Source organism: Alligator mississippiensis, chromosome 1 (assembly GCF_030867095.1).
Source record: "Alligator mississippiensis isolate rAllMis1 chromosome 1, rAllMis1, whole genome shotgun sequence".
Taxonomy (NCBI): Eukaryota; Metazoa; Chordata; order Crocodylia; family Alligatoridae; genus Alligator; species Alligator mississippiensis.
This window is the reverse complement of record NC_081824.1, coordinates 19,768,209-19,788,483: the sequence shown is the minus strand read 5'-3', so window position 1 is coordinate 19,788,483 and position 20,275 is coordinate 19,768,209. Positions and strand designations below refer to the sequence as shown.

At 45.9% G+C, this 20,275-nt stretch overlaps 1 protein-coding gene across 4 annotated transcripts in view; it reads right to left on the bottom strand.

The window, feature by feature from the left end:
• Window positions 1-234: 234 nt before the first annotated feature.
• Window positions 235-20,275, bottom strand: part of HS1BP3 (HCLS1 binding protein 3) — a 188,895-nt gene continuing 168,854 nt past the window's right edge. The window contains exons 7-9 of one of the 4 annotated variants that reach the window (XR_009462754.1): window positions 3,343-3,406; window positions 817-2,374; window positions 236-434 (exon numbers count right to left, since the gene is read on the bottom strand). The gene's annotated coding sequence lies outside the window, so the exon portion shown is untranslated. Of the gene's footprint in view, window positions 2,375-3,342; window positions 3,407-20,275 lie in introns of all 4 variants that reach the window. The other 3 variants (XR_009462758.1, XR_009462757.1, XR_009462761.1) reach the window with 3 other exon arrangements.

Below are 20,275 nucleotides of genomic sequence, written 5' to 3'. Positions count from 1 at the left end.
ATGAAACATTGGCATGTCTGACTTTTACATTACTTGACAAGGCTGTAAACTGAACAAGGGAGCACTTCCCCCCAGATCTCCCTCTCTAGGAAACTGAACTGATCATAAGTGTCAGTAAATAGCAAGATATTCCATTTTATTTGGTTTTTGTCAAAAATAAAAACCCATGGAAAGAAAATAAAAACCAGGAGACTGTTATCTCCACAGACAGAGTTGGCAAGGACAAAAAAGACACATTGTGAATTTGAAATTTTTTATTTAATCTGACATTTAGCGATTGTATTGTTTGGTTCAAGTAATAAATGGGTTTGTCCTTTTCAACAAAACTGCTTTCGACATATTATTCCCTTCACAGTGTATTTTGCTGAATTCCAGATGTTGCTGTTTATTCAAGGCAAAGTTCATCCAGAGAAGGGTTAGGAAAAATTGAGTTGCTGAAAGCAAAAATGATTGTATTAGCTTCTGAGCAGTCAGTGTTTCTAGGTATTGTTGTTACATGGAGCCTTCCACTGTGATTACTTATTGCAGCCTAATGAATCATTTCTAGGTAGTGAAAATAACTGTCAGTGTGCAGTCTCTCTGTTAACCTTTTTAATGCGAACCTGTAATATAATATGTGTTCTCAGTGATTGAGAACAAATTAATACAGTGAGATAACCTGCACAGGAGAGATTAGCATCACCTCTGCATGTAATGGTGGAAGACACAGTCCTTTGCTAATATTAGTCTATTGCTAATGTATACATATTTAATATATATAATATATTTTAAATAATTATATATATATACACATTTATTTCCAGTGAATATTAATACCTGTTAATATTATTAGCTGTTTGTATTATGTTGAAGCTGTGTAGCTCCTCTCCTGGACTAGCACTCCATTTTTCTACATGCTGTACAAACACAGAAGGAAAAAATGGTCCATACCTCAAAGAGTTCAGTAAGATAAAATACTAGGGATGGATACAGACAGACAGAGGGTAGAAGGCAACAATGAGACATGAGCTACTGAAGGGCTGTAGGTATCAGGGGCCTCACTACAATCCAGATATATCTATTATTTTGCAAGATGGACAGTCTGAGAGTGGGGAGCGTTGCTTGCCTGGGGTGTGTGCTGATCAGGAGCGCGTGGTTGGGGTATAATCCTCAGCAGTGATCCTGGGCTCAGCACAGTGGCAGGTAAGGACATGAGCTAAAGGGAAATAAAGAGCTGAATCCTAAAAACCACAGACTGCTTTTCGGGCAGAAAAAGCATGTGTATAACAGTCCCTTCTACATGCTATGAATAGCCGGAGGTGATAGCTTAGTGGCATAGATGCACATTCGAACGATTTGTATTCCCTGCAACTGAGACTCAAAATCCTTACTCGACCTTTCCTCCCTGTCAGGTGGATTAACTCAGCCCTATGGGCATGTGTGGGGATCTCTGATGAAAGGGATAGAAATGCCCTGTCTGCTCAGCAGCAACCGTGCTACCAGCCTGAGAGGTTTTCCACTCCAGTATCCCTAACATGTGGAAGTACAAAGGGAGATCCTTCCTCAGGAAGTGAGGCAGAAAACTCTGGGGTAGAGAAAAGAAAGAGACATAGCAATGCCATATGGGAAGGGCAGAAGTGAGAAATGGAGAGAAGGGCTGAAACCCCAAACAGTGTGCAGCCCTGGTGTGGGCAGATTTTACTCCTCTTCAGTAAATTCCAGAGGTGTCTCTTTCCTATTTAGCCTTTGGCAACCCTTCAATGTTGCCAGGGCAATAGAGTCTAATTAGCTGAAAACTGATGTGTGGGGACATGAAAGACCCCATGGATGGGACTTTGCAATCGAATCCCTTGGTCAAAAGGTCTCTTCCCCACTGCGCGTGCAGTCTGTTGGCCTGGCCGCTGCTTACTGCCAGGTAAAGTGGTGGCACTTCAGTAGGGAAGCCATGACTCTCCCAGCGCTGCTTGGCTTCATGCTGTCTTTTGCAGATTGGAATAGGAAGCAGCTGATACAGACACTGAATTATAGTTGCAATAGGTGCTGCACACCGCAGGAATCCTCCCCAGGGGAGATTCAGTGTGTTTACAGTTGCTTGGTGGTAGAAGAGCAAGACTAGGGCTTGCAGAAGGGAGGAGAACCTGGTCCTGAGTTGTTATTTCTGTGGGGAAAGCATCTAGGGTATGATAGGGACATATAAATAATAGAACAGATTTTTAATTAGGAGCACAGCTCCGACAACTTGAAAATGTGATGTGCAGCTGCTTTGGACAGCAGGATTGCAAGCACCCCAGAATACAGACGTTTGAAATTGTCTCTGGGACCATCTTCTCCCAGGTCAAAAGGATGACTGGCACCAATCAGTGCAGGTCTTCATTTCCAAGTGGCTTGTGTTTTCCTGTCCAACAAAGTGATTACATTACAACAACAGTAACTTCAAAGCCCCCAGATGCTTCCATTTCCCTCAAGTTCGATGTCTCCTTGATTAAAATCTCACTAGGTTTGAAATTGATTTATCTTTTTATTCAGTTTTTCTGCCTTATGCGAAAATATCACCCTCTTCTATATTCACAAGCAGGGAATGTTTACCTATGGACAGAGCCTAATCTGGATTTCCAAGCAAACAGATCAATATGTACTTTTTGCCACATAGAAGCCTGCTGTTATCATCCTTGGTACAGGATTAACAATTATTGACATAAGGAGCTACATCTCCAACTGGTGCAAATTGATGTATTTTCACTCAAATCTATGGAGCGGATTTATCCCAGCTGTAGATCCAGCCCTAGAGTTTTTCCTTATACCAACCTGACCCTCTGAACTGAAAAGCCTTAATTAAAAACTGATAGAAAAGGTCAATCTAAAGTTAACTGGACGTAAGCAAATAGGAGCAAGCATCAGTACCCTGAAGGGGGCACACAGAGGAGGAGATACGATTTGGATACTTGTTATCTTCCTGCCAGAGGCACTGATCAGCTAAACCCAGACTTCTCGAGTCCCAGCCCTGTGTCTGAACCATAAGACAATTATTATGTATGTGTGTTGCAACATCTCCTCAAAGCCATAACAGATTTGTCCCAGCCCTGCGTAAGTAGTTAGTGGCAGGCAGCCCATGTCTCTGCAAGTTTACAGTCTAAATAGGGCAGACAGTGAATGAGAAGAAGCAGCATTAGACCCATTTTACAGACAGAGAAGTTGAGCAGAGATTAAATCCTTTGTCTGAGCTTTTGCAGAAAGCCCATGGCAGAGGCAAGAGCCCAGGCCCCCTAAGGACTACTGCAGTCTTTTAACCACAAGAGCACCACTGTTCTGGGGCAAACCACCATCCCAGTCTCCCTCAGAGTATCAGCAGTTAAATCCACTTACCTTTTCAATAGTGAGCCAGCAGCCAGTCTGCCTTCTCCATCCCACTGTAGAAATGATGGTTCAACTACAAAAAAATAAAAAAATAAAATGTAACAGAATAGGGGGAAAAAGGACTGAATCAATGACTGAAAGCATGGAAACTCACTGTCCCGCCTTCTCAAACATCGTGTTTAGAGGGGAGTATTTGTTGCGACTGCTGCTCTCCGGGTTCAGAGCCTGACTGTAGCACCTCCGAGGATAGTTGGAGACTATCAGCCTTTCTGGCTGCATTGAGTGTGTATCTTCACTGCAGATTGAACCCTGGCTTCCTCAGCCCCAGGGGAGAGTTCCCACTGCAAGCCTTACATCAGGCCTATATAGCTGTCTGAGCATGAGTGTAGCAGGATACATCACTGGCTGCTCCTCACCGTGCCACTGAAAATCCTCACACAGGAAAAAAGGGTTTAAAGTTCCTATTAGGTCAACCAAGATCTGCAAAGAGGGGAAGTAGCTCTGTCCTTCAAAGAACAGAAAGTATCGGAGCAGGAAACAGGTGAATAGGTTGTAGTCGTGTTAGTCTAAGGACACAGACAGACAAGGTTCTTTGGGTGAATCTGATATCTTTTATTAGACCAATTCAATTAGTTGACCAAACAATTAGTTGGTCTAATAAAAGATATCAGATTTACCCAAAGAACCTTGGAGAGGGAAAGGAATTCTAACCACCTCGTTCTTAAATGTTTTCCAGTTTTTCCTTTTAATTCAACATTTGGAAGTCTGAAACACAGTCAGCCAGCTATATAGAGGGTCAGTTTTTTAAATAAAATGTCACTAAAATAAGTGTGTTCTCACAATACATTTCCATTTCTGTGAATAGGTTGTTTCTGATAGAAAAGCACCCTGCTGGAAACATTTTAACCAGCTGTTCATGCAACACAGCACTGTTAGAGGGGTGCAGGATGTTTTTGCAACACACATAAAAAGAAGTTCCTTGCCTGTAAAGGGCCTCCATGTAATTTAGAGTTGAAGCTGATAACGGCTGAGGAAAGTCACAAAACATGTTAAAGCAAAAGTTATGGATAATAGACATCTCTGTAGTTATGCATGCTTTGGGGGGCGATTAGTTTCTAAAAGGCACATTTTTATTGCTCTAAAGGTTTTCGTGGAGCACGGAAGAGCAGGAGCTTGTGACCACAGCTAGAGATGAGACAGCTGCAGTGCTCTGGTATTCCTCCTGTTACTTAGGAAGCTCTTGGGAATCTAGCTGGAATGTGCTGTTCATGCACTCAAGGTCGAACCGATTACTGGAGTTGGAACCAGGAAAGAAACTTCCCATGTTCAGTTTGGCAAGGATCATAGGCATGCTCCTCTTCCTGGGATCATCTGATGATATATTAACCCCAAAAATTCCTACCCATTGCTGTGGCAGGATATTGGTGATCTGATTTCTCCCTTACTTTTTACCTGTGGCACATTGTAGTGTTTTATCTCTTGTAGGGTGTTTTGTGGGTGTGGTGTTTGAGAGGGGTCACAGTGAAGGGTCTTGTGGATCCTTTGGACAAATGCCTTGGTAGAAGGAATTGCACTGGAGGGCTTAAGAGGTTCCTTCCAGTCCTATGACCCTACACTGGTTAGTTAATAGATGCAAGTAGTGAATTAATCTGCTGCTGTTAACCACTTATTATAGGATCCAATATAAGAAATTTGTGAATTTGTGTTACTTAGAAGGATAGCAATGCAATTAGACGGTCATTGTCGATCCATATTCTGTAATTTGTTTGAAAAGAAATTATGTTTTTATCATAACAGCTAGATTTGAAAAATTCTAGTTGGATACAAAACACCATCTTGCCCATTTCTTGGCCCTTTGGTATGTTTTATTAATCAAGTTGATTATGGCAGCGATTCGGGACTAGAGAAAGGAGCTCTGTCTGACTGGAGAAAGGAGCTCTGGTCAGGCCGCAGTTGGAGTACTGCATCCAGTTCTGGGCGCCGCACTTCAGGAGGGACGTGCACAACTTGGAGCGGGTCCAGAGGAGGGCCACTCGCATGATCAGAGGCCTGCAAGGCAGGGCCTACAAGGAGAGGCTATGGGACCTGAACCTGTTCAGCCTCCACAAGAGAAGGCTGACAGGGTATCTAGTGGCCTGTTACTAACTAGTCAGAGGGGACCAGCAGGCACTGGGGGAGTCCCTGTTCCCCTGAGCACTACCAAGAGTGACTAGAAATAATGGTCACAAGCTGGCAGAGGGTAGATTCAGGCTAGACATCAGGAGGCGCTACTTCACAGTCAGGGCAGCTAGGATCTGGAATCAGCTTCCAAGAGAAGTGGTGCTGGCTCCTACCCTGGGGGTATTTAAGAGGAGGTTAGATGAACACCTTGCTGGGGTCGTTTGACCCCAGTACTTTTTCCTGCCATGGCAGGGGGTCGGACTTGATGATCTGCTCACGTCCCTTCTGACCCTACCAACTATGAAACTATATCAGGAACTAACCAGACATGTGGTCCCTTCTCTGAGGAGCTCGCAGAGTAATAGACAAGACAGGAACAAGGTGGAGCAAGTGGTTGCAGTGTGGGCACTGACAGACATGCAGCTCCCCACTATAACTCATAGCACTTCACAGAAAGAGCCATGAGTTACAGCAACCCCTCCAACCCCCCCCCCCACCAGATGTTTGCTGTTTAGTCAGGAAGGGGAGGATCAAGCTTCATTTTAGAGCCAATTCAGTAGAGAGAGGCTTCCTATCTGCAGCCTCCCCACACCCCGCTTTCCATTCCCAGCTGCTATGATGTCTGCAGGATGGGAGAGGGAGAAGGCAGGGGAGGGAGCTCTGGTCTGGGGTTTGCCCAGCCTGTGCTGGGATGGGGGGTTGATTGGAGCTCCCCACCTCAGGGGCTCCAAGCCACCCATCTTCCCCTCAACTCCAGTGCAAGCTGGGCAAACCCCAGAGCTCCCTCCCCTGCCTTCCCTCCTTCCTATCCTGCAAACATCACAAGGAGCAGGGCTGGGCTGATACAGCCCAGGGACAAACAGAAGTTAATGAAGGTGCTCTGCTTTGGAGTGCCTTCATCTGAACCCTCATTAAATGATGGTTAATTTGTCACACAAACGGGAACTTTTAAAGTGCTCTGCAGCCATGCACTTCTGTCAGGGCACAGTTGTAGGGTGCTTTCAAGGGGCTGATTGCATGACAAATATAACTTCTGCCAGCGCCCACAAGCAGAGTAAATATCATGACAGCAGTAAGCAACACTTTAGTTAAATAACATTCACCCCTTTCTTCTATAGCTGGGGAGTAGATGGAGTTTGTTCAGAGAGAATACTGAAGAGTGAAGGAGAGAGCACAGTGAAGGGAAGAAAGGTAGGCAGTGGATAAAAGGAAGGCGAGTGGGTCAGGTCTGCAGACAGACTATGAGGAAAGGGAATGAAGGAGCTTGAAGCAAGCAGCCAACTGGCACAGGGAAGAGAGAATCCAGACAAAAACCATGCTATCATAGAGGTCCAGTCTACTTTACGCCTGCGTTGGGGACTCCCAGCAACTCTCTTATTCTGTAAGCAGACAGTAGTGTAGGAGAGAAATATACTGCAGCATGTTTGCTCATCTTTACTACTGGCCTTGAGCTGCCATTTGATCTTCCCTTCTGGAGACAGCAGACATATGGCACTAGTGAGGTGTTGAATAAACGTAGGTCTAAGGTTATGCCTGTGGCGGGCCAGTAGGGGGTGCTTCTGCATTGAGCCACCCACCTCACTGCGCCCAACCACCTTCCAGGCTCCAAGTGCCTCCCTGGGGGCGCCTCACGTCTGGCTGACCCCCTTCCTGGAGCACACCCGCTAGCCTGGGGGTTCCACTGCCACCTCCCAGGGCTCTGGACTGATTCTGGCTCTGTGCACCCTGGGAAACACAGGCATAGTAGCCCTCAAGGGTACTTGATTCACTTCAAGAAGTTGGGATGCTTCCCTCAGTCAGAAGCACAAGTAGTGGTCTCCCTTAGTCAGCTGAACCAAGGGGACCCCAAGGCATAATCTAGACCCACTCTCAATAAGTCTCCCACACTAGGAACAAAGGAGAACTTTATTGGTTACAAAGGGTAGGGTTAGAATAGGGTACAGGGTAGAGCAATCTCAGAGAAATCCCATAGAGCAAACTCCTGTGGCTGGGTAGCCTTTGATCACGCATCTGAATTACTGCAAGCTAAATATCTAGTTAGATCTCAGGTAGCGTACTCACAAGTATCATCCAGAGGCAGGTAGAGATTCCCTCTGGAGGGAATCATGAGTTTTGAGAGAGACAGCTCAAGTTTCAGATGGTGCAGCTCTTCTCTGTCTCTGAGTCTCCCTCATGGCTGCTCCCTCCTCCTCCTGGGAAGTTCTTTTCTTATATAGCCCTTGTGACCTCATTTACCTAGTCCAATGGAGACCAGCACCTGTTGGCTGTCAGCCAACCAATTTGAAATACATCACTAGTTGCTGGGCAGACTGGCAGTCTCTAGCCCACCAGTGAGGAAGACCCTCACTCAAGTATGTGATACTAGTCATGTAGGCAGAGGAAGCAGGTTTCCCCCTTCCCTCAGGAATGTATCCAGCTCAGGTTACCTAAAGAGATAGGGTAAAGGTGTGTCTCCTCTGCTGGGCCCATCCTAATCAAATTGTCACAGAGCAGAGTTTTTGGGGAGAAACAAAGTGGCTTTCTGCCACAATGCCATCTACCAGCTACTAACTATAGAGGTAGGGCAATTGTCTGCTTTCCTATGGGACAAGGGAGATGCGAGAAACAGGTCTTGGATGATTGTGAGGCACTAAACGTGAGTGCTAGGAGATGTGTCTGAAAGAAAAGGAGAATAATAGTCATCTATAAAGTTGCTCTGTTAACATTTGATCACCCTGCAATATGGTCCTCCAGGTCTAAAGCCATGTATAAATTGCTCCTTGGGGACTTTACCTTCACAAGGTATATGTCTGTATCTCCACTAATAAGAACTCCATTGTTCCTGCTGGTTTGCATTTAGCACCTGAAAAATAGACTTATGGATTTATCATTTCAGACCATCTGGTGGTTTGGCTGACTGCCTTCTTCTTGCAGATGTGTTTGTCTTTGGGTCTTTCCCCTACACAGTCACTGCCAACACCTTGGAGATCTTAACTGTTCTTTTATTTTCTTTGTTTGCAAAAGCAATAAAATTCCAAAGGAAGCAGAAGGATAAGCTAATTGTTAGGCTGTGCTTCCTTTCCCTTTATATCTGAATTGGTTTCCAATTGAATAGTACTTTTTCAGAAATGCATTTTTGCGTGAGGAAAAGAAAGTAATTTCTTCTTTGTCCATGGCTGACTGACACACACAGTATTAGAGTCACTGAAAATCCTCGCTAGTCAAACAGATGAGGTGCCCGCCTTGCAGCCCAGGGGTTAGAACTTTCTTCTGGGATAGTGGAGAACCAGAGGCCCACCTCTGCCTGACTGAATTTGAACTCAGGTCTTTCCTTGTCCTGAAGCTCTCCTAAAGCCTGGGTTAGTCGATATTTTCAGAGGTGGCCTCTTTAAATCTCTCCTTTTGAAGCTGCTCCACTTTCCATAATATAATTACATATTAATTGGAGTAGGGACTGAAACTTGACTCCTTCAATTCCCAGGCAAGTGCCCTAATCATTGGTCTATACTCAGCCTCTTAATTTTGTTCTCTCCCTCTCTTGGTGCTAATGAATATTTAATTCTGTTATGAAAAGTGGAACAGCTTCAACAGGAGAGACCAAGAAAGCTTCACCCTGGAAAGCCCAATAGTTTGGTAGATTGTGAGATAATTCACTTGAGCTGTGGAACACCTTAGTGCCAGACTGAGAGCAGGGAGCAGGGCAGCCAGCAGGTGCAGCTCAGCCCTGATGAGGCGGTCACATGACTGCAGGAGGACCAAGTGGTTTGAGGAGAGGGCTGAGTGGCCTCCATCTTAGCTCAGGCCCTCAGGGATGAGCCAGCACTGTGCTGCTGGCAACTGGAAGAACACCATCTGACTGAATTGCTGCTCAGAAGATCCTGGGAGGTAAGGGCAGGAGCTGTGGGGATGGCAGGAAGCTCCTGGTCCTGAGACATGATCAAAAGCTACACCCTGCTGGGGAAGGATGACCTGGTGGGACTGCCAGTGGCAGGGTAGTTTCTCAGAAATGCCAGGCCAGTTGCCTGCCCAGTGAAAGGTGGGTAGGGGTGCCTTATAACACCAGCTCCCACTACCCAGTAGGTAGTTTTAGAGCAGGGACAGGCAGTGGGGCCAAGCGTGCTCGTGAACACCTGATAAGATCCGAAGCCCCAGTGAGGGGGCTTAGAGTTGGCTCCAGTGGTGGCGCAGAAGTGTATAGAGAGGCCCACACAGAGTAAGGTGCACATTGGTGCCTGAAGGTCTGTGCGTGAGGGGTGTAGAGTAGGGTATGCACAGGCAGGCCTGAAGGGCTGCACCGGGAGGCATGTAGAGTAGGGTCGCATGGGCAACCTGTAGGGCTATACATGGGCCAACCCCCACAGGAGTGACAACATGAGCACGTTGCCCAGAGAGGGGCTAGTGGCTGAGTTTAGCCCAGTGTGAGGCATAAGGCCAGTGTCTGTAGAGTCTGAAGGGGTGCATGTGTGCCGGCCAGAGTGTGAGTAGGAAAGCCTGAAAGGCCATGTAGAGTAGGGCCCAAGGGGGACCCAAAGGGGTTGCACGGATCCATGGTGGGTTGAAAGTGGCCCAGGGAGGGGCAGTGTGAATGAGGCCCTGTGAGAGGGGGCAGAGCGCGAGAGTAGACTGGCAGAGATCCAGCAAGGGGCAGAGTTCAGCCTGGCCTCGGGCCAGAGCTGTTACCAATTTGCGATGCCATCTGCGAGGCATGGGACACAATATAGGGAAGGTCAGAGCTGTGTATAAGAGCCCAGGTATCAGGGCATGAAATGGGCAGCCTCCCGCATATTTACACTAAGATTATGCAACAGCATGTCATAGCAGGTGAGATAGGGCAGACTGCCCCAGACAGGTGGGTGGGTTGATGATAAGATCAGACCCTGAGAGGCTCCTTAGTTACAACCTCACAGCAGAGTGACGAGTTTTACCTCAGTGATGCTTGCTAAGTGTTGTATACACCAGAATATTAAGGCTGTAAATGGCAGTGGTAGGAAGAGGATGTTAACTTGCTAAATCCATAGCCAGGGAGGGGCAGATCCAGATGCACTGATACACTTGCACCACCCCCCCCCCCTTTAATTCCTACTCCATTCAGAATTTAAAACCAACCGAATACATGGCTCTTTAAAATCTAGCCGATTCCTTCTAATCTCTTCATTCCACAGGGGTTAGTGACCCTCTTTTCTTTTTAATGGTCTAAATACTTCATTTATAAAGCTAGCCTTTCTTCTGCAATTCTCCTGTCTGTTAGCTGCTCCTGGTAATGAAGCTCCTATTTCACAGCCCTGCAGACTGTTTTAACTCATTCCAATTTGTTATTCCTGCTTACTCGACTCAACTCATTCCAGTTATTTTTTCATCTATCTATCTTAAACCAAATAATACAGCCCTAGAACTCTAGCATATTAGTAAATCTTCAAATTTCTTTGTACATGGAAAAAAAGATGTTATATGGGATGATGCAGCACACCATCTGCACCCCCTTTTTCAAAATCCTAGATCTGCCCACATCCATAGCTCTGTGCTTATTCCTCTGGTGCCCATAGCCTGAAGGGGGCTACACACACTGCTTACAAATTTTGAACTTAAATAGAGTCAGTCATGTTTTATGTCTCCCCCAAATCTAGCTCAGAAGTAAATGCACAGGAAATTTCTTCATCAACTGCAATAAGTGCCCTTTAATTACATTCCGCTACAGCAAAGTTATGTTTGAACACAGCTAATTTGTCATAAAGCAGTGCTACATGGACGTGTTTCTTATTCATTTACTCAAGAAAACAGAATCATTCTCCTCCTTTCCCAAACCCCATTACATGTCCCAGTTAACCTCAGACAATTCCAAACATCTCAGGAACGCAAGGAAATATTCGTGACATCAGTACACTCAAGGTCAGAGGAACGAAAATGGGGGCTTAGAATCCGGGACCCCATGAAACAAAACACAACAAACAAAAACACATGTGGAGCTTATTTTCTGGTCAGTAAATGGGGTTCCCCAGCACACGTTCTGTATGAGATCATTTTCTATTTGAAGTCCTCAGATGGAGTTTGAGGAAGGGCTGCAAAGCACACGGTGAATCATCTGTCCTGTATGAGTAATCTCTAAATGTGAGATTTCCTGAATTCAGAAGAATAAGGGCACGTCATAGCTGTTTGAGCCAGCTGAAAACAAACCATTAACCAAAGAGACCTTGGGGGTGTCACTTTTGAACCCACCACACAATTCATCTGCTGTGGGCTCTTTTTGAGCAGGAGCCCAACCCCACGGCCGTCACTAATCCTTTAAAATTGAACAAACAAACAGCCTTCTGAATTACCTTTCTGCATTCGCAGCAGCGCTCTTTCTTAGCTGTGTTACTTGTTGTGCAACACAGAAGCTAGGGGAGCAAATTGTCTCATTTACATAAAGGTTAATCAGGAATAAGTAACAGGCCAAATCCTCAGCAGGTGGGAATCAGCATCCCTCCCCTGAAGTTAACAGAGTGACAACAATGTGCTCCCACTGAGGAGGTGGCCTGAAATTAATGGAATTAACTGAGTATAAAACCAATGCAAATCAGAGGAGAGATTCAGACTCTTTAGCTGCATTGTTCATGATAGCAACCAGCACCCTATGGTCCAAGCAATCAATTCCAGCTCTGCACTGATTTTCAAGCTATATAAATATTTTAGTGCCTGCTTACCTCATAAAAGAACTTCTACTTATGCTATTCATCAATGTGGAAGAAGCTGTGAGAGACAAAATATAGCAAAGAGAACCACGTGGGTCTTTAACATGCAGGAGAGATGTCAGGCAGAAGAGTGCTCGACTTAATGGGTGTACCAAATAAGTGTGTGAGTGATGAATGTGTAGGGTAAAATATTGGGCCACTGTGTCCTCCATTACACCAGCACAAACCCGGACTAAATTCACTGATGTCAATACACTCAGTCATAACTTGGCAGTGCAGAATTTGATGCTAAAGTTCATGTCACTTTATTTATTTATTAGATGCATATGTTGCCTTACCCAAAATGTATACATTTAATATAAAAATGCTATTGGTCTAACCCTTCTCCTGTTGAACTCCTAATGGCTAGAAGGGAAGTCCAGTTAGACCAGATACACAGATGTGAAAGTGCCACTTGTTGTCTGGGATTATTACTGCCATTGTTGCTGTGGTTTTTGGGTGTTATTGATGTGTTGTTAGTACTGATGTCTCAGTAACTACAGTCCCAGCAAAGACTCAGCCAGGAGATCCTGACACCAATCTTGTTTTAAAGAACTGCCGCAGGCTTGGTTTAGTGGCAAAGATTTAGCCAGGTTTATTGTTTACAAGCACAGCTCTAACATGTTTTGGACTAACAAGTATATTAGACCAGAAGTTAAGGCATTTGTACCTGTTGCAAGGTAGCTGGCCCACCCTCAGGCTGCTACAAAATCCCCCAGCTTTCCAATTCTCCTTTTATACAGTGAGCAAAAGAAATGACATATTAAATTCTATGCGTATCTTGAATGTTTTAAACCACTCTCTACTGTGGCCTTGTTCCATATTCAGACCTAGGTGTTCCCGTTCCAGCCTTATCATCCCAGTGCTGGATAATTCTACCTTGTACCATCGTCTCCCCCTCCCATCTCTTGGTAGGCATGCACATGTGGCTCACATGCCAAGTTTTGTCTATGTGAGGAGTTCATGCACTGATTAAGTTTGTTGGGCATGCCTCCTGCTTTAGAAAAGCCTCTGTGTGCACAGCATATATCAATCAATGCTCCTGTGAGGCCTGTGCCATTCACATTATCTAGTGGATACAAGTGGACCATGGTGGTCTCTGTTATTTGCTACAGCAGGCATGGCCAACCTGTGGCAGGAGTGCCATGAGTGGTGCAAGCAGCCTGTATGCACACATAAGATTAGGGAGAGGACAAGCTATACAGCATGAGAGAGGACAGGAAACAGAAGGCAGAGAAGCAGATTGGGCAGGAAGCACAGAGGAGAGGCAGAGGAAGGGGATCAAAGTGTCACTCGGGGAGTGTGTGGGACTAGTTTGTGATATGCCTCCCAAAAAGGATGGTCTCCATTGTACTAGAGAATACTGTACTTGGGTTGTAGGAAGGAGTCCTGCTCATTTTATAACTTCATGTCAGATCTAATTATGTCATACTTCTTGTGGCATCTAACTCTAGGGACCTGGATCTTGGTATACAGTAATGCAGAATTCATCGTAACCATTCCCATCACAGCTAAACAAACAAACACACCAAACAACTTTTTCTTCAGCAGTTAGTGAATGTTTTGTCAATAGGCTGCCAATTCCTATTATAAACAGCTGTGTGTATGCTGCGCACGAGTAGTAACGTACTCGCCAAGGAGGAAGGAATACATTGTGGTTAAAACACCAGACTGGAGACAGCTAGAACCAGTTTCTCACCAGAGTGAAGCTATGGCTGGGATATCAGACAAAAGGTGGGTGGGCTACCCTCCCTTCACCTTGCACTGAAGTTAGATGCACCATTGCAAGTAGACACCCCCTTTCTTAGAGAACTGGAGATGTATAACCTTTCCCAATGAGATAATGGAAGATTAGTGCATCTCCCTGGGCAGAATAGGATTTCATTCTCAAGAAGAGATGAACATTTTTGGGGTAGCTACCAGTAGCAGAGATTAAGACAAGTTGGAGGCAGATTCCAATAGCACTTACATGCAAAGAATTCAGGATCAGACTCTGTTACCGGAGAAATGCCATGCTGAAGGATTCTGCAAAGTTTTGGGGCCTGACTCTTCTCTCTACATCAGTGATTTCAAAGGAATTTCTCTTTACACCAATATAAATGTCAGGAGACTGGTCTGAAAGATTTAGAGCGTGTGCATGTAAAGTAATAGCTAAGATATGAATAAAGAACAGACATTTCATTTCAAGCACAGCAAAGAAATAGTGAAAATGCCGTGGGTGTGTTTGAATTAGTGGTGTGTTCTTTCAAACCAGCTTATTTTTATCCTTTGCACCTTACTTCTAGTAATCAGGTTGCTATACTTTTTTTTTGTCTGATTACACTTTTTGTTTCCACTTACAAGATTCAATTTTCCATTCGGAAAGTTTATTCAAGTGGTAAATGGTTACATTTTTATTCTTGGAGCTTTAAAGCAGAATTAAAAACATTGACATGAATGCTGCCTCCATATATCCATGGAAAGGTTCCTGAAAAAAGAGCACTCTTGAAAATTGCTTTCCAAAACAGTCGTTGCACAAATGGGAAGTGCTCTCTCTCTAAAACAATAAATCCCTAACAATTAAATCTTTCAGTGTCCAAATCCAAATGAATGCATACTTGACAGCTGAAGAGATTTGTAATGGGACTCAAGGCCTATTAACTCTAGGTCACTGCTTCAGAGCTGATCCAGGTTAGTAATAATGACTGAAAGTCATTACCACCTGACAGCTGTTTGGTGGCCTATGCAAAATGAGTTTGCGGTGTCCTGCCCCAGCGGCAACTGCTGTATATCAAACAGCCCATTCCTCTTGTTGGCAATAACTGGCACTTTCATTGGCAATGTCAATCAAAGAGACCAAAAATAAAATGGGTGCAGAACATGAATTATCATCTCATCAGCGTTATTATTAACAGTATCCAGTATTACCTGAGCACCCAGCAGGTTCAAGGCAACTCCAGAGCAAGGACAGACTCGGGCTGAGATCCTCAAAAGTATTCTGGTGCCCAGCTTGCACTGAAATCACTGGGAGTTAGGTGCCAAAATACATAAGCAGCCATGGTTCATACCCCAAAGGAATAAATCTGAAACTGAAGGTGTGGGTCATAAACACACCCAAGGGGAAGGGGTGGGAGAGCCAGTGATGGCTCTAATAAGGCCTTGATGATTCAGTTCCTTTTTTTGTTGACTAGTTAGTAAGCCTCCTCCTTTCCTTCCCTTTTCCTCCCTGCTCTCCTCTTCACTTCCAGTTGTCCTTGGTGTACAAGTGAGTTGTGGGAGGGATTTGAAAGGAACAAGGTGACATGATACCTTAGGCACTGACTCCAGCCTAGAAGTAGCTGTGGGAGATAGACTGTAAGGGCCAAGCTCTCCACTGCCCAGATGTCCCTGATTCAGCTACTGCTTTTTCCAAGATAACATGACCGGGCACAGGGAAGTAGACTACTTTGCTTGTGTAGACATGTAGCTGTCTTCCTCTTCCAGTGGGGAGCTGTGTCACTGGAGGCTCATCCTAGTTCATCCAGGTTCCAGGGCTGTAATGGGCAGCATACAGGCAGCTCCAGAGACACCTCTTGTTCCCCAAGAAAGCATCGCTCTCCCATCTCTCATTTGGGGAGTTTCAATGTGTGCTGAGATATCCTCATCTGATCACAATCCTAATTCTTCCTGACTGTGTAAGACACAAACATCCTAAAAGGATTCAGAATATGAGTGAGAAATGCCTGCCTGGATGCCTGCTTCTACATACCAGAAAGTAGCACTGAGATGGATGCTGCCTGAAGGAGAGGAGACCCTCAAGGTGAGAGACACTGTCCCACTGCTTGTTATACATTTATCCAGAACAGACTCCTGCTGTTCTCTTGAAGCTGGCCCCATGGGTAGCCAGGAGATATGTGGGACTAGGAAAAGGAAAAGAGGCCCCATGGGACAGATGCTGCCCTGAATGGGAAGGGGCCTGGGTTTTAGCCTGAGCCTTTTTCCCCAATGAGGCAAAACTTATCCCAGCACTGTTTATCCAATAAATAGTAAATGCAATGGGTCAGCTTCAAGAGGAGAGCAGTCAGATGTTCTGGGTAATGACTCTCCCATGGCCCAGTGGTTAAAGTGCTTTTCTAAGAAGCAGGACAAGCAGGTTCAAAATCTCTTAGTTGAGAAGGGCCTTAGAGCTGGGCCCTAACCAGTAGGCTAAAAAGAAGGGGGGGCCTTCTCCTTTGTTTTACTTCTAGCAGACATATACATAAGATGACCCGATTCTGCCACAGAAGCAGAATCCAAACTGTTTGTGAGTGCCCAAAATTGCAGTTTTGTAGCTACATAGTAGGTCTGTGCGAAACACCATTTTGCTTCAACTTGTGTTTCGACGTTTCGGCAGAACAATGCTTTGTTTCCAGTTTGCTTTTATTTCGAAAGCACTGTTCCATTTCATTTCGTTGAAACAGTTTAGAAGTTTTGATGCTGTTTCAATGTTTTGCCCAAGCTATAATATGGAAGCATGAAACTGGAGGAGGAGCAGCCTCCTCTGATTGCAAGCAGATCGGGGCCGGCACCCTGGGGAGGAGTCTGGCAGAGCCCTGCAGCCCTCCTGGGGGTTTGGGTGGGAGGCTGCCTCTGCTGCCTTCCTGGGGCCTGAGCCAGTGGAGGGAGGTGGAGCGCAGCACCAGTGCTGCACTCCGCTACCCCCCCACTGGGTTCAGTCCCCTGGGGTGCGAGCAGCTGGGAACCAAGCCAGGTGGAGGTGAAGCGCAGCCCTCGGGCTATGCACCACCCACCTCCACCGGGCTGCTGGTTGCTGGGAACCCAGCCCAATGGAGGCAGGGTTCCCAGTGGCTTAAAGCCTGGTGCAGGTGGGCCGGGGTGCAGCCCGGGGGCTGCGCTGCACCCGCTTTCACCGGGCTGGGTTCCCAGCGGCTTGCAACCCAGTGGAGGCAGGAGCTGTGCTGCGCCTGCCTGCACCAGGCTCAGTGCCCAGGGGCTCCCAGCCTCATGGAACTCAGCCTAGTGGCAGGAGGCGGAGCGCAGCCCATGGGGGCTGGTGGAGCTGATCGGAGCACAGCCCGGCGTCCCAGGGAGTGCATCCCAGCAGTGGGAGACGGGGAGAGCCAGGGCTGTGCTTCCTGCCAGGCTGAGCCAAATGGGGTTGCACAGAGCCTCATGGGAGTGCAGCCCTGGCTCTCCCCTGCCTCCCACCACCTGGCTGGGCTGCTGCTTTAAAACTCGAAACTTTTAAAAACTTTTAAAACTTTTTGACTGGCCTCGTTTCATTTCAAAGCTATTTTGAAGCCCTCTGTTTCATTTTGATTTTGCTGTTTCGAGCTCAAAACAAGTCCAAACTGTGTCGAAACAAAACAGCAGGTGAAATTTCACACAGGCCTACTATGTAGATGCCACTTTGGCATTTAAACAAGAAATTGATTTGGTCTGAGGTATCTGTACCCCATCTTTCATAAAGCTGAAGAGGGCTCAGTTGTTTCTCTTAAGCCATGGCCAGGGCTGGATCTAGGGGCAAAAGGGGACAGTGGGGTAGCTACACCCCACCCCGCCTGTGTTTTCTACTGCACTCAAACTTTAACCCTGGGAGGTGCAGGAGCATTTCTATTCAGGCAGTGTCTGCTTAGCAAGTCAATTGACTTCATGGCACATTATCATCTCTCTGATCCCTGTTAATTTCTCCACTTCACAGTTATTAATGCCCCTCTCTCCTTTTAATTGTCTTGACGTGCCACTCTTCAAATTATCCTTTCTTCTGTAATTCTGCTGTCTGTTAACCATTCTCTAGCTATAACCCTAACTCAGGTGTAGGAATGACTGACAGTGAAGTATTGGAGGCACTGTCAAGACATACAAGAAAACTAGAATTTGTTTTATGAATCTACATAAGAGGTGTACAATTTAAGTATACTAATTATATAACTAATAACAAATATCTTTTGACTGTTATGACTATTTCTTTGCTAGGTTGTGTTTTTTAACTTTGTATATAGTAGAGTAGTGCACATATCACTAGGTAGGTTTGCTTTTCTTTGATCTTAAACTGAATAATATAGCACTAGACCCCTGGCATGTTAGTAAAGCTTCTAGTTTCTCTTGGACAGGAGACAAATATGTGGCATTTTATGTGCTGGAGTGCCACACTATCAGCACACCCTTTTCAAAATCCTAGATGGACCCATGGCCTATGGCCATTGGAGGATAAGCTAGATAGAGTACTTGGTCAGGTTTATGTTCCCCTTTTTCCTCAAAGTGGTAAACTCCCACATTGCCCCCCTCACCAAGGAGGGCTTTAACCACTAGGCTTTTGGCTCTAGGGGGAAGCCTCTGTACCCTCTTGGTTGAAACTGTTGTACTATGAGGAAAGAAATGGAAAATTCACTGAGCCAAGAGAATAAGCAAAGGAGATCATGACTGCAGAACAGTGGTCAGAGCACTCCTGTGTGGGAGAGCTGTTTCCACTCCCAGAAATGTCCCTGGGATCACATGCAACAGCGACTGGATACCATGCAGAAGCAGTCCCAGCAGTAGGGATTAGGTGCCAGGGCCCCTTTCTCCTAGCTGACTGCCCCAGTCTCCAGACTGTTGTGGTACACCCTCTTCTTTGGAAAAAAAAGAAAGTAGCAGCTGCAAGTGTGTTTTGGGTTGATCCCAGTCCTGCTGGCATGGGTTGGTGCTCTCAGAGCACACCTACTGGAGAGAGCCATTGAGGGAGTTAGGTGGAGGCACACCCAGGTTCTGGATTCCCGTTGGACCACAGGGTGAACTGGGAACAATGCTGCTCAGCCCCATCCATGCTGGGGCAGGTTTGGATGTGCAGAGAGGAGTCACGTTAGGTACGTGGAGCCCTGAAATATAGAAACCAAAGGCATGTACAGAGTTTAAGTGCCTCCATGGTTAATGGGCAGCTGGGCAGGGATTTTTCACCCCATCTCGGGCACCTCAGCCTCTCATCGGCCCTGCACTTCTAAGCATTGGGGCCACAGACATTATATAAATCTGACTGCAAAGGCACCCCCCTGAGGAGCCTGAACACACACATTATTAGCAGTTGTTGTTCTAAGTAAGATAATTACTTCTTCCAGCTCAGCACTACCTGATGTGTTTCCCCTCAAAATGTGCTTTTTATATGCTCTGTGTGGAAGTAACAATTTATGGAGCAAAAATCCAGCAACAGCCTAAACCAGCAGTATGAAATAGCAATTATAACATAGTCAGACAGCATGGAGCCTGCTCTTTTAATGCAATTAATTCTGTCATGGCTTAATAAGTTCATTACACTGGTGTAGTCTAAACTGAGGTTTAACATGCACAGAGGGTTTGTTAAGATAGCTGCATTTGTAGTTTTAAGGGGAAACATCATGTCATTGGAATTCTCTCTCTGTGATACATTGCAGAAAAGCAGCCGCTATAAAAAAAACCCAAAACAAAATATTTTCAAACCCAGTATATGTATGTTTTTGTTTGATGCCTCCCTTGCCAAGCTGAAGTGCTTTGAAAAACTAAGCCAAAAATGCATCAAGCTTTAGGTCTTCACGTCACTTTACAGGAGCTGGACCAGAGTCACTCCTTGGACTGAAGGAATGAGATATTTCACTTTGCTTGGCCTGTGGGCATTGGAGTCATTGACCACATCTTAACAGGGCAATGGGCTGAGGCAGAGCAATTAAGTGACATATCTTAGGCCACGGGTGTCCAACTGGTGGCCTTGCAGGCCACATGCAGCCCACAAGGGTTTAAATTGCAGCCCTGGCTCCCACCCTGGTGCTACTCCCCCCATTACTTTTGCCACAGAAGCAGCAGAGGACTCCCGGCTCCTGGTGCAGCAGGGCAGCATGCGGCGCAGTGGGAGGATGGGAGGAGAAGGCACGATGCAGTGGGGAAAGGTGAAAGGCAGCAGTGTTGGAGGGGACACCAGGTACATGCTGCAGTGAGGGGGCATAAACTGAGCAGCCCCTTCTCGTGCAGCCCACAGGGCACATGGTCTCTGACTGACCAGAATTTGGACAGCCTGCTTTAGGCTACAAAACCTCGTTGTCAAAGACTTAAATTCAGGAGTTGGCCTGTCCTCATTTTATGCTTCAAATGTGAGACCACATATCTTCCTTTCAAGATACAGGAAGATTTTA